The sequence below is a fragment of the Pinus tabuliformis genome, chromosome 4_1 (assembly GCF_031772625.1).
Source record: "Pinus tabuliformis cultivar Carrire ecotype Pingquan chromosome 4_1, CPIR1, whole genome shotgun sequence".
Taxonomy (NCBI): Eukaryota; Viridiplantae; Streptophyta; class Pinopsida; order Pinales; family Pinaceae; genus Pinus; species Pinus tabuliformis.
In genome coordinates this window covers 531,187,832-531,203,543 of record NC_142303.1, presented here as the reverse complement: position 1 = coordinate 531,203,543, position 15,712 = coordinate 531,187,832, and the positions used below count along the sequence as shown (strand labels likewise).

The following is a 15,712-nucleotide window of genomic DNA, read 5'->3' as shown; positions in this document are numbered from 1 at the left end:
GGCACATCAGTTGCTATTGTTATCTCTATGACAAATAATAGCTACACCACCTTAACTTCATATAACTTTAAATGTTTAAGCTTGTTTGATTTCTAATAATTAGACTTTATCATAAGTAGGCTATGAAGATCAGGAAGAATGTGCTCTTACAAAGAGTACAACTTTGGTTTCTCCACAACTCTCTATTTAGAAACTTAATTTTCCATAAAATATTGAGTTAATTGTATTTCCAACCTAACCTCTAATAAATGGTTTTAAATAGCCTCCTCCCATTAAAATCCAAGGTAATGAGTTTGAACATTAATGAATTAATGGTTTTAAATAACCTCTTTCCATTGAAATCCCTCATCATCCCAAAAAAAAATACTTAACTCCTATGATTTTTTGTTTAAGAATATGTGTGATAAACTTTTGATTTGAACATTAATCATCGATGAAAAAATAATCAACTCCTATTGAATTTTTGTTTAGGAATATGTGTAATAAACTTTTGACTTGAACTTTAGAAGCTATTGTTCTTGGTTTGATGTTCCATAGCACCCAAATGTTAATATCCACCCACCACACTATTCTCACATGATTAATAATTCCACTCCAAAGTTTTACACATTTGTAGCTCTCCCACTTTTGAAGGAAGGAGCTCAAATTTAACAGCAGCACAAAAAGAAGGCCAGGCCAGCACGCTTGGAGGTGAGCATCCAAACGTCATTGCAAGAAAGGCACAAGCATATTATTAAACATGCCGTATCCACTCCCTTTTTTGCCAATAAAACTTAGACATTTGGGTTGTGTGTTCCCGTTCACACTAATAAACGAAGAAAAGTATAACTCCGAAATATTCCCAGCCATCCTCACGCAAAGAATCCAATGTTACTTTTTCTTTCTTGGAATATATTGCATAAAAAAGTTGTACCCACCAATGGTAACCGACCAGTGTAAATTTAACAGCAGCACAAAAAGAAGGCCAAGCCAGCATACTTGGAGGTGAGCATCCAAACGTCATTGCAAGAAAGGCACAAGCATATTATTAAACATGCCGTATCCACTCCCTTTTTTGCCAATAAAACTTAGACATTTGGGTTGTGTGTTCCCGCTCAGACTAATAAACGAAGAAAAGTATAACTCCGAAATATTCCCAGCCATCCTCATGCAAAGAATCCAATGTTACTTTTTCTTTCTTGGAATATATTGCATAAAAAGTTGTACCCACCAATGGTAACCGACCAGTGTCCAATCCATACAATGAGAATTGAATTCTGTCCATATTTTTTCTGTATGGTCTGTTCGCCCATAAAGCTCTACACTTTTCCTATGCCGTCGGAAAAAGAAAGGAAAGGAATGAAACATTAATTTTGATATCACCCACCAATACACACAATCAAAGTATTCATTTTCCTATGCCGTTGGAAAAAGAAAGGAAAAGAATGAAACATTAATTTTGATATCACCCACCAATACACACAATCAAAGTATTCATTTTCCTATGCCGTTGGAAAAAGAAAGGAAAAGAATGAAACATTAATTTTGATATCACCCACCAATACACACAATCAAAGTATTCATCTGTGGTTATGTGGAAATATATTTTCAGAGAATTGTGAGTTGATTCCTGATTACACTGCAATGGCAGTCGCAGAGAGCAGCTGTTGCGAGGATTTATACGAACAATCAGATCTGGCAGCGGTTCAAGTTGGGTTCTCCTAACCGATACTATTGCAAAAATTGCTCTTAATCAACGAACGTCTCGCCTGGCAATTGTACTCAACCACACTGAAAGTGCCATTTACATATATTTTGTGACAGCTGAGTATCAAATATCACAAGATGAATATGCATATTGACCAATGGCTACTGAAATTCTATCAGAGTAATTTGTATTTCTTTCTTTCGTTTGTTGCAGGAAGACCAGGCAAATTCTCACATTTAACTCTCTCTGGAAAATGTTCAGCGGTTTGTGTTTCGGTAATAACCACGAACTTAATCCTCTTCTTATTGTGTCCTCTTGGAGCTCGTTGATTTTGTGGTTAATGCACCGAATTTTATATGCTTAAAAATTCAATGTATTATTTCTTAAAAAACATTAAAATTTTCTGAGGATGTTTATAAGCTTTTTACAGTTGAGTTGAGATTTTAGTAGTTGAGATTTTAGTAGTTGTTGTAAATGAGTCTAAATATAAGATCTAGTGACTATCTATGGCTTTCACTCTTACCAGATGCTTTTGGGTCTTGGGTCGTTAACATGTTTCCTTCGTTCCGGGAAGACGAACTCTTAGCCAAACAAAAGCAGTTTTAGAGCATACTCCACACCCTATACTAGAGATGGTTATTGTCCACGGAATACTAAATAAACTAATTAGTGTAGAGTTATGTTAATTTCAGATTTACTAAGTGTCAAGGGATATCAAATCTCTCAATATGTAAATCTTTTTTTGATCCCTCACGATGTAAATCTCTTTTTGAATGCAAAACTTTATGAGAAGGTTGCATCTCAAAAAAATTGATTTCTCTATACTCTTAGTAAATTTAGAATTATGATGAATCTATACTAGTTTTGAATAACACACTAATAAAATATTTTGACTAAACAATTTTTTAATGTTTTTTGGGTTATAATCATTTTTAAATATTATATATAAATTCCATATTAAAAATGTAAGGCCAAATTATTGTCACTAGTCTGTAGGTGCCCATTCCCTCAATCTATTTTTTTTCCCTCAAAATGTAAATCTCTTTTTGAATGCAAAATTTTATGAAAACATTGTATCTCTGGAAAAATGTATTTCTGCATATTCTTAGTAAATTTAAACTTAAGATAAATCTATCCTAATTTTGAACAATACACTAATCAAATATTTTGACTCAACAAATTTTTAATTTTAATTTTTTTATATTATTAATAATTTTTAAATATTATATATAAATTCCATCTCAAAAATTAAGAAATTACGCATCTCCAGACCAAATTGGGGCCACTACGTCCGTCGGTGCCCATTCCCTCGAGCTATTTGTGCGAACTATGTTTGACGTGATTTTTATTAATTATTAGTACCTTCACTTTGGTTTCACGAGACAATAATCCCATGTTTCTCTATGTTATTTAGTGTTAACTAAATTAATTTTCAGGGTGGCCTTTTAAATGCGATTTTAGAGTTTATTATGTCGAGAAAAAAATGTTGTATAGAATCATGTAAAATTTATACGATGACAATATAGGAAAATCTGTATTTATAGTTTTGATATTTTAAAAATAGTTTACTTTAAATATATTTATTTGTTTAAAAATATTTTTAATATAATTGTATTATTGTATTTATATTTTTATATAAAAAGAGAAAAAGGGGAATTGGTATTTTAGGTGATATATATAAAACTAATTTGAATTTGTACTTGTTAATGAATTCATACTGAAAATAATAGACATAATTTTTTTTACTCAATTTGTAGAAGGGAAAACATACAATAAAAATATATGCAATCATTCAATCACAATGAACACGATAATTTTACTAGGGAACCTAAGTGGGAAAACCCCCTCTTTTGTTTGTATTATATCAGATGATACAATGATCAATTACAATGATAGCTTCAATCCTTGAAACTCAACCTGCACTGCAATAATGATCTCTTGTTATGCCCGCTCTGACCAACACTTAGCCAAAATAGGCCGAGCTAATTTCCTCCTATTTCCTTGCGCAATGCCTAATCCTAAACAATAGGAAGCTCCTCTTTCCTTGTGCAATTCTTGAGGAAATTAGGTCACTTGCTACATGCAAACTCTATACACTCACTAGTATACAATTAGGATTACATTGATGCCTTTTTCCTCCACTCAACTAGTCAATTCGAATTGTATGCATGACTAGGGCTATTTTTAGTAAATTGACTAGTTAACTGAGAGATCTGTGAGTTAACAACAATTAAAACTACTCAATTAAACTCATACTGACTCTATTCATGACTAGAGCTCAAATAATTGAGTTCACTAACTATAACTCCACTAGATTGCTAGATCTTAGCAATCAACTCATTCACAACTCTACTTCTTGCCCACAAACTCAAATTGACTGACTTAGCTAAGTGACTTGGTCATGTCACTCCTACTGACTGCAACTCAAGTCATTTTGTTGATGCGGAAATTCAAATTTCTCCATTTGAATAAGGCACAAGTCAAATGAAGTATTTCCTTGCTACAATTTAACACTCCCTCTTAGCAAGAAAAGGGTTATGAACAACCTCAATCTTGCTCCTGTGGAACTCGAACTTGCCTCTTGACAAAGCATTTATTAAGATGTTTGCATCCTGCTCATATGTAGGAATGTATTATAACACAATTAACACTCCCTCTTACTATTGTTGTTGCGACTGCAACAACTACAACTGAGAAACATCTAAATATTGAATCAATTGTGTCTTTCTGCTACAACAGTCTCCCAAGATCTGACTGCATCAATTGACGCCGATCCTTTTGTTACTGAATATTGTGGGCCCCTGTAGCAAGGGTAATGATCCATGAGAAGAGTATACAACATTTTTTGTTACTCTCTTATGGACCCTACCCAAATCTTTGCAACTATGGAACTAAGGCTCTACATCGCCCCACCTCACTCCTGGAGGTATAATTGCATACATGGTGGAATATTCCTCTAGCTTGTAGAGATTTTTAACTCGAACACCAATTTGTTTTACTTGTCTAATAGAAACATGCTTCAAATATGTCTTCCCTCTACGGAACACCACATCATATCCTCTTTCCTCAAGTACAATTACAAAAACTAATTTTTTCTTCAAACCAGGCACACACATTACATTCTGTAGGTGAAGATGGGATCCTGACTCCCTGTTAAAGTTGTCAGTGTCAATCCCTTTGGTACTATACCTTCCATCATCTCCAAGATCTATGTGTAATTATAGGTCCTTCTCCTCTAAGATACTGAAGACCTCCTTATTTCTTGTCATATGAAATGAAGCACCAGAGTCAAAGTACCATACACTACATCGTACAGTACTTGCAATGCAAGCAATGAGGGTGAAATCTAACTCGAATTATGATGCGAGAGCATCTCCTCCTACTACTCCTGCAAGATTCTTACTGGATTTCTTGTGTGAACACTTAGTTGCATAGTGTCCATACTCCTGGAAGTGAAAGAATTTAATTTTACTTAGGTCTTCCTTCCTTCCATGGTTCAGGCTAGATTCTATCTTGCCTTGGGCCTTCTTACCTTTGAATTTCTTTCCTTTTCTTGTTAAGGCAAAGTTTCCTTCCTCATTAGTTATGGGTGTGACAACATCTCTAGTGTTTCATTTGATCTCCTCCTATACAAAGTCAGACCAAAGTCTCTCCCAATCTGGGAGCTTGTCTCTTCCATTAACTAAATCCTAATAGTTATTCCATGATTTTAAAATACGAAGGAGTGCTAAGCTCATAAGTTCAGATGACGGCACATTCTCTCCAACTCCTCCAAATTCATCTTCGACCTGAGTAAATATGGATAGGTATTGAACAACAGTTTCATTTTTTCACATTCGAATGTTCCCGATCTTATCTCTCAATGCCAACTTCCCAGCATCACTAATTCTTTGGAATAGATCTGTGAAGGTTTTCCACATTGCAAATGGAGTCTCCTTTCCATGCAAATTCAAAATCACATGATCTCTGACTCCATCCAGGATAATCCTCCTGGCTTTTGTTGTGTATTTCTTCCACTGTGTCGATTGTTGTGCATCTGATGTTGTTGGTTTTGGAATATCAATTTGTGTGTAATCCAATACTCCATTGTCATCTAGTGCAACTTCCATTCTATCTTTCCACACTATAAAGTTCAAAGTGCCCTCCAATGCATACTCAAACCTCAATCCATAGAACTGCATTGTTCCTTGCTATGCAACCAACTCATAAAAAGATATATCAACGACTTAAAAATTATCCTCTTTGAGGGGGAAACCTCCTTTACATTACATAAATGAAAAATTCTTGGATGATACAAATGACAATACCTCCTTTGTATATATAGGAGTCTAAGGGGTCACAATATAATCAGAGCTTACATAACAATAATAATGTAAGGGCACAACAATAACAATAGTGGGCTTCTATGGGGCACAACAATAACAATATGGGGGCTACATGGGCATAACAATAAAAATAAGGGGGATACAATAGTATTATAGGGACCTAACATGCCCCTCTCCTTCAAAAAAGTGTTGTCCTCAATGCTTGAGTAGTTATGGATGCTTTTGTATAAAATTATCATCCTCCCATGTGGAATCTTCAGCAGGTAAGTTCTTCCACTTAATGAGATACTCTGAAATTGATCAATTTCGTAGCTGTCGGGATCTTGTTTACGTGACAGCTTCAGGCTCAAATATATTTTTTCCTTCTTCGTCAAGTTCTGGCAACACTTTTTGAATTGGAAGCTTGTCACCGATAACCTTATTTAATCATGAAACATGGAAAACTGAGTGTACTTGAGAAGATGCAAGAAGATCCGATTTGTATGCCATAGTACCAATATTTTGCAATACCTTATAAGGATTGTAGTACTTGGGTGATAATTTATTATCCTTCTTAGCTTACTTGAGAGACATTTGTTTTTATGGTTGTAGCCATAAAAATACACAGTCACCTACGTCAAAACTTATTTCGCTACGATGTTGATCTGCCTGTTGTTTCATTTGATTTTGCGCCAGAGTGAGGTTATCCTTTAAGAGTTGGAGAAATTGTTGTTAATGCTTGATGTGATCTTCCACTGCTTGAACCTTAGAATTTTCTCTTAAAGATGATGTGATGGATGGTGGATGATATCCATAAAGTGCCATAAATGAGGTCATTTTTTCTACAGTATGGAAGGAAGTGTTATACCACCATTTAGCTAGAGGTAACCACTTGACCCATTATGTTTGTTTATCAGATACAAAGAAACAAAGATATCCTTCCAAAAATTTGTCCACTATCTTAGTTTCCCCATAAAATTGAAGATGATAAGATGAAATATGAGCTAATTGAGTACTAAGATAAGAAAATAATTTCGTCCAAAAAATCCCAATGAAAATGGGATCTCTGTCACTTACTATAATCTTTGGATTTCCATGAAGCTTTTGAATTGTTTCCATAAATGCAGTAACAACTGTATTGGCTTTAAAACGATGAGATAACGCACAAAAGTGTGCATACTTAGTAAATATATCAACTACCACCATGATGACACTCTTTCCTTCAGACTTCGGTAAACCTGTGATAAAATCCATTGTGACCTCCTTCCAACGCTGACTTGGAATGGATAAAGGTTATAACAGACCCGGGGTCATAATTTTCTCAACTTTATTTTGTTGGCAAACCAAAAATTCTACCACAAACTTCTAAATATCATTTTTAAGGCCATCCCAAAAAAAATCCTTCTTGGCCCTATGGTAAGTTTTTAAAAATCTCGAGTGCCCTCCTAAGGGAAAGGTGTGCAATTCCAAAATAATCTTTTGTTTGAGTTGGGAATTATTACAAAGATATAAGCGATCTTTGTACCATAATGAATCATTTTTCCAGCTAAATGTATCAGATGTATTAGGATCTTGCTGCAACTTTTGAATGAGTGACCACACCTCTTCATCATTCTTCCATTCATCCCTTGCTTCACTTATCCACTTAGGTTGGATAATAGAAATTCCACAAAGCAATGCTTCCACATCCTCATCCTTTCTTGGGAGTGCATCTACAACAACATTTTGCTTCCCTTTTTTGTAGATTATTTAACAATCATAACCCAACATCTTTGTCACCCATTTTTATTGTTCTTCTGAAGATAATATTTGTTTCTAAAAGTATTTAAGACTATCATAATTTGTTGTTACAACATTTCCTTCTCATAAATAGGTTTGTGTAAATATTTCTCTTTGATTAGACGACTTTCAAAAGAAATGGGTCTTATTTATTGCATTAAAAGAACACCAATTCCATTTACTGAAGCGTCACATTCCACAATAAAAAAAAATTGTGAAGTTTGTCGTAGCTAAGACCGGTACTTGGCAAATTGCCTCTTTAAGATGTTCAAAGGCCTTTGTTGCTTCTAGAGTCTAATAAAATGCATCTTTCTTCAATAATGATGTTATAGGTGCTTCTATTCTCCCATAATTCTTAACAAACTTATGATAATACCTTATCAACCCAAGAAATCCTTGAAGATGCTTTATGGTTGCAGAGATTTTCCATTCCTTAATGGCTTTAATTTTGTTAGGGTCTACCTTAACACCCTCATGAGCTACAATATGACCCAAATATTCTACCTCCTGTACTCCAAAGAAATTTGGAGGTTTTTTCATATAATTGTTTCTCCTCCAATAGTTTGAGCACCATGTCAACATGATGAACATGATCCTTCCAAGACTTGCTATAGATTAGTATATCATAAAAAAATACTAACAATTTTTTTCTAATAAAGGGTTTGAAAATGGAATTCATCAAACCTTGAAATGTGGAAGGTGCATTAGTAAGGCTAAAAGGAATGACCAAAAATTCATAATGACCCTCATGAGTTATTAATGTTTTTTTTTTTTTTTTTTTCAGAATGTCTTTAGCCTTCATTCTAATTTGATGATATCCTGAACAAAGATCCAACTTGGTGAGATAAATTGCTCCATGTAATTCATCCAATAATTCATCAATGATAGGAATGATAAATTTATTTTTAATAGTGAGCTTGTTGAGCTCCCTATAATTTGGACACATACACCATGATCCATCCTTCTTGTGCACCAATACTACTGGAGCAGAGAACGAACATTGACTAGGTTGAATTATACCAGCCTCTAGCATTTATGCAACCATATATTTAATTTCACTCTTTTGGGCATAAGGATATATATAAGGCCTGATGTTTGGAGGAACACTTCCTGGAATCGAGTGAATCGCATGATCCTGATAATGAATAGGTGGGAGGCCTTTAGGAGTCTCAAATACCTTGGAATGATTGTCCAAGACATTTTGGAGATCTGGAGAAATATATGATTTCGATGTTTGAACCCCTAGTGAGCATAATTGTGCAATTCGCCTTGTTGTTCTTTCTTCAGAAGATTTTTCATGCCATTAAAGTTGATTATATTTCCTGTCTTCCCTACGATACCCCTTAATTCAACTTGTTTTCCTTCCCAAAAAAATTTCAAGAAAAGTTCTTGAAAATTGAAAGTTATTGTCCCCAAAAATTGTAACCATTGGACTCCTAGTACAACATCAGCACCACCCATTGGAATGGAAAGCATTGGACTATTCAATACATATTCTCCCATGGTTAGCTTGATATTATGGCACTTTCTAGAGAAATTATAGTTCCTCCATTTGCAACCATCACTTGACACTTTGGTGTAAGATATAGGAAGCAATTCAATTCCTTGGCTATCTTACAATGAATAAAATTATGGATACTACCTGAATCAATCAGAACTATTACCTTTTTCTTCTTTATATATCCTTTTATATTGAGAGTTTGAGGAGTGGTAATTCCTGCCAATGCATTGCAAGATATGGTCGGATTCATTTCTTCTTTCGCTAGGGTTGGTTCCTAGTGTATATCCTCCTTTTTTGATGTTTCTTGTTCCTTTTCTTCCTCCTCTTCACAATCTACGTAGAATAATTTCTTCTTGTCACACTTGTGACATTTAGTGTATTTTCTATCACAAATTTAACAAAGCTATTTTTCTCTTTTTTCCTCCAATTGTTGTGGTGTCAACCTTGTAGGTTGTGGAAGACTAACACTTCCATTTTTATAGTTATGAATGGTAGACTTATTTGTTTCCATAATTTTGCTTTCATTTTTTCTCGCCTCCCTGAATTCCTTCTCCAATGAATCAAGTTCTCAAAGGTGAAACTTGTGTTGGATGTTATATTTTAAAGTCCCTATGAAGACATCAATCCTATGCTCCTCTGGAATATCGGTTACCCTCATATTCAATTTTTGGAAGTCTTCAATGTTCTCCATCACTGAACCCTTTTGTTTGAGATTTATCAATTAGCTAAAGAAGGTGTTTCTCTTTGTATATTCATAATGCGCTATCATTTCCTTCGTAAAAATTGACCAGGTGACAAGTGTTTTATGATAATAAAGTCATTTATACCATACAAAATGATTTGGTTCTAAATATAAAGATTCAATACGTACCTTTTATGAGGGTTGCATATCCTGTAGATCAAAATATTGCTCCATTTGTAGTATCTATGTTACCAAATCCTTTCCATCAAACTTCCTCATATTTGTATTTGGGATGTGGTGGTTCTTAAACCCTACATTGGATTCTCTAAAATCATAATTCATATTCCTTTGTCCTCATCATGATTTTCATGGATTACCTTGTCACCACTGGGAAGCCTTTCTTGTAAAATCTTTGTCAAACCTTCCATGTCTGATTTTAAAGCATTCATGTATCATTTTAAACTATCCATGTCTCCTTTTAGTTCATCTTTGGTTTCTCTTTGCACTTGGTCCCGTAATTTTGATATATCATGCTGCAATTCTTCCTCTTCATGCATCATAGTAGAGCTTTTTGAGGGCTTAATGGGTGTAGAATTGTTTTTCTTAGGAGGAATTTTAGAACCCAGTACTGATATCTATGCTTCAATATGCCCTTGGAATCACTTCAAAGTGGTTTTTCATAAAAAAGTTATGCAATTTGTTTAAAAAAATACTCACATTTTTCTTTCTTTTAGGAGCTCTATATTGAAATGGTTGTGACTTTTTAATTTCAAATATCCAAGTTATGAAATTACTTTTTGTGGTAGCTCTCCGAGTCTTCTTTCCAACTCCATAAGTCTAAGCGCGATTGGATTCTTCAAGAAAGAGTTATGTCAAATCTCCCACGATAACCTGATTATGGATTGGTTCAGTAGGGCAAAGTTGTACGAGATGCAACGTGTTACTGTTTCACCCTTCGGCCCTGAAATTTCTACACAAAAATCTACAGTTCGTTTATTTTCATCCACCTTTTACAAAATTCAAATACGATGCCTAAAACGAAAGTTTTGACGATTTTCCCTAGGTCACTTGTTTGAGATAGAATTCTCGAGCCTGCAAAAACCCTAACTTCCTCATATCATATCTCCACAAATATAGTGAACCAAGCTCTGAAATTTTTACACAAAGTTCATCAATATTTCAGTTCCACATGATATAAATGTTACGTTTTGAATCCTTGTAGAAAAAAAATTATAGCGAAAATACCAAGTTGACATGTTTGAAGAAGTGAAACCCTAGAATCCAAAGCTCTGATACCAAATGTTATGCAACCAACTCACAAAAAGATAGATCAATGACGTAAAAATTATCCTATTCAAGGGGGAAACCTTCTTTACATTAGATAAATGAACAATTCTTGGATAATACAAATGACAAGACCTCCTTTGTATATATATGAGTCTAAGGGGTCACAATATAATCAGAACCTACATAACAATAATAATGTAAGCACACAACAATAACAATAGTGGGATTCTATGGGGCACAACAATAACAATATGGGGGCTACATGGGCACACAAATAACAATAAGGTGGGATACACTAGTATTATAGGGAACTAATATTCCTGCACTGAAGAAAAATTCTTGCACCACAAAAACTATTATTCGAAATTTCACTTAGAGAAGATCAGGAACTTGGTTTCTGTGTAGTTTTCAATAGATCTGATACCATGTACAAATAACTTAAAATTTGTAGTGGCTAATGAATTTATACTGAAAATAATAGACACACATTTCTTCTACTCAATCTGTGGAAGGGAAGTCATACACTAAAAGCACATGTAATCATTCAATCACAATGAACATAGTATTTTACTAGGGAACCCAACTAGGAAGAACCCCTCCTCTGTTTGTATTATATCAGATGAGACAATGATAAATTACAATTACAACTTCAATCCTTGAATCTCAACCTGCACTGCAATAATGATTTCTTGCTATGCATGCTATTACCAACACTTAGCCAAAATATGCCTCCAACTTCCTCCTATTTCCTTGCACAATTCCTGCTCATAAAGAATAGGAAGCTCCTATTTCCTTCCGCAATTCCTGAGGAAATTAGCTCACCTGCTACATGCAAACTCTATACACTCACTAGCATACAATAATGATTACATTGATGTTTTTTTTCTCCACTCAACTAGGAAATTTGAATTGATTGCATGACTAGAGCTATTTTTAGTAAATTAACTAGTTAATTGAGAGATCAGTGAGTTAAGAATAGTTACAACCACTCAACTGAACTCATATTGACTCTATTCATGACTAGAGCTTAGATAACTGATTTTCGCTAACTATAACAACACTAGATCACTAGATCTTAGCAATCAACTCATGCACAACTCTACTTCTTGCCCACAAACTTGAATTAACTGACTTAGCTAAGTGAATTGACCATGTCACTCTTGTTGACAGTAGCTAAAGCCATCTTGCTGATGTGGAAATTTGAATTTCTCCATTTAACTAAGGCACAAGTCAAATGAAGCCTTTCCTTGCTACAATTTAACAACATAAGGCTATGAATAAATCTATGAGAAACTCAGATGACACAGGGCTACCAATAAATCCCTGCGTCTATGGTCTCTCCTCCTCTCTGTAAATCGGGTCACAACCTAGGGGATTTGCACCTTGGATCTCTTAGCTACAACAAACTCACATTACTTTGATAACCAATTGAGTTACCCTAAAACATATTTATATTTTAATAAATTTTTTATGAGCAAGAGATAAAAATTTAATCTAATATGATAAAGTAAATATTTTTTATTTATATATATATATATATATATATATATATATATATATATATATATATATATATATAATCAAAATCAAATCAAATTAAAATAATTTCTTTTTCTTCTTAATTATCACAATTATTTTTTGGTTCTATTTTACAAAATGTTGAATTACCAATTGATTTATTTAGCAAATCTTATTCTTAAATCAATTTTCCATTTTTTAATTTAATACCAAACCTTATTTTCAAATAAAAAAATTAGGCGTAAAATTAATGTACTCCTATCCATGTTCTTCATTTTCATTATATATCTAATAAATAGAAATAAAGATAATTGCACGCTCTCCAATCCAATATATTAAATATGTTGTAATTTCATGTCATGTCTTGTCTTGTCTTTAACATTTTAACTTAGTCCAAATTACATTAAAAAAAAAAAAAAAAAAAAATAAAAAAATAAATTAAAATTATAAATTAAAATAAGATTCAAGTAAAATAGTCAATTTGATAGTTTTTGGACTCTAGATTTTAAATATAATTATTTAAAATGTAAAATTTTTATTTTAAAAATAATATAATATTTTAATTTTAAAAAATATTATAATATTTTTATTTTAAAAAATATTATAATATTTTAATTTTAAAAATATTATAATTTTTAATTTTTTTTTTATAAAATTTTTTCTACTTGGTGAGAGTAAAATAAAAATAAAAATAACCCTCCATGAAAACAATTTTATTTGGTGAATATAAAATAAAAATAATAAAAATAACAATGTTAAAATAAAAATAACTTCATGGTATTGACCCACCCATGGTATTTATGTGGAATATAGCCTATTTAAAGGGGGGAATTAAACCAACTTAGATATCAAATCTCCTTTCATTCTAAAAGAGGCTTGCATCTCAAGAGATTTTATCCTTGGTAGATCCAAAGTTAAAATGAATCTAGACTTGTATATTTAATTCTATCAATATAAAAAAGTAAGGAGATAGTATCTTAACTCCCACTGATTTTACTAAAACCTTTTTATAATTCTTTCCTAAAATTCTTATTAGAAATATAAACATAGTTACTTTATAAAAACTTTGATTTCAAAATGGCAATTTTATTTCTTAAAATTCAAATTTTAAATTAAAACCATTAAAAAACTCAGTGGTCAAATAAAAAATAAAAAATATCACAATATCTTTTTTAAAAGTTAAATTGCAATTTTTTTTGTGCTCATGACCTTAAAAACTCATATTAGTGCTAGTAACCACATTAAAATTAATGTCAAAATAAAAAAAGTAGTGTTATCAAAATCACTAATAACAATTTTTTTTGTTTTTCATTAAGTTTTTTCTAACTTTTATCTTTTTGTTATTATTATTATTATTTTCATTCTTAAAAAAAAGCATTTTTTTTAATCGTTTATAAAATTTCCAATTGTAATTTAAAAAAAAAAATCAACAATTACAAGAAACAAGTGAATCAAAAGAATTTGAATCTCACACTTCTTTCCACTTAACACTTCATTTTCATATCCATTACTAATCATGCTACCCCAAACTTCATTTTCATATCCATTACTAATCATGCTACCCCAAAGGCTAACTATTTTGGTAGTGTTAAAACTTAACTTTCATTGTAATTTACTTTTAACTATTTAATTTTAACATTAACAGAAATTGTCCTCGTGAGGTGTCATATAGTCATGTCATAGATTAATAATAGATAAGGTAGCGGAGGTCAAGGACTTTAACGCCCTACACTTGGTGGATAGACGAGTAGATGGTTTATGTGGCTACATTTATGATCACTTTCATGGTGGCTGGTGTGAAGATCGATTATGGGTAGTTGCCTCAATAGGTGAATTTTTTTTTGAGAGGTGTTTAAAATTAGGTTGAAATTTTTTAGAGGTGTTTAAAATTAGGTTGAAAAAAGAGTTGTGGGAGAAAGTATTGGGTTATTGTAAGTTATTTAGGTTTTTTTGGAAAAAATAATTTGGTTCAATGCCTTGGCAAACTCTCTTTCTTCAACATGTATCTTTGGGTTTGGTGCATGTAGAGTCTTATGTAAGAGGTTGGTTATGTTGTTTCTCCCCTACCTTATTTGTGAAGGTTTTATTGACTATGGGTCTCATAGGCTCCTCTTTTTAATTAAATTTACTCTTTATTCCAAATTTTTGGTCACTTTTGTGTGTGGGTATTCTTTGAGTTAGGGTACTTAGCCTCTTTGTTTGGGGAAAGTTGGCCAGTGTTTCTTCTTTTCAATTGGCTCTTGGTTGGTTGGTGGAATCTATTTATGTCATTGATAATTGGGTAGTTTGGTTGAGGACCTTGTTGGTCCCTCTTTTATGCCCCTCTTTTTCTTGGTCATCTTTATTCCCTTTGTTCTTATAGATAAATGTTGTAGCAATTGGTGGATTTATCCCTTATTTATCAATTTTACATCTTTTACTTTGTTTCACTATGCCTTTGGTTCATCATCCCTCTACTCATAGTGGTCACTGACAACCTTATCCTTCTACTTCTTTAAGAGCTCAATTAATTGTGAAACACTCTATTAACATTTTTAATATAAATAATAGTAATTTTAATAAGTAATATTAAATTATGTTGTTTACTTTTATTTATAAAAGTTAATTAACATATAAATGATGGAAAATAATGTCTTTAACATGTAACTGTATATATTAAAATTTAATTTTTTTATAATTTTAAAATTTTTTAATGTGAGTGCATATATTAAAATTTAATTATTTTATAATTTTAAAATTTTTATTGATATATTTTCTAATAAAATTTATTTGAAATGTGATAAAATATAAAATTTCTACATAATTCTAAAAAAATCATAATACTAAATACATTTTTACCTTAAAAAAAAATCCTAAATAAATAAATAAAATCTTAATTTAATACCAAAACAAATCACAAAATTCCTATCAAAATTTCCATCCCATAAAATAACTTGCTATGTACTTCAAAAAGC

At 32.2% G+C, this 15,712-nt stretch overlaps 1 long non-coding RNA gene across 5 annotated transcripts in view; it reads left to right on the top strand.

Moving 5' to 3' along the window:
• Nucleotides 1–1,281: 1,281 nt before the first annotated feature.
• LOC149176924 (uncharacterized) overlaps nt 1,282–15,712 on the top strand; it is a 38,935-nt gene continuing 24,504 nt past the window's right edge. For 3 of the 5 annotated variants that reach the window (XR_016258687.1, XR_016258686.1, XR_016258688.1), the window contains exons 1-2: nt 1,282–1,757; nt 1,901–1,962. This is a non-coding gene — a long non-coding RNA (uncharacterized LOC149176924). Of the gene's footprint in view, nt 1,758–1,900; nt 1,963–2,213; nt 2,450–15,712 lie in introns of those variants that run through there. The other 2 variants (XR_016258685.1, XR_016258684.1) reach the window with 2 other exon arrangements.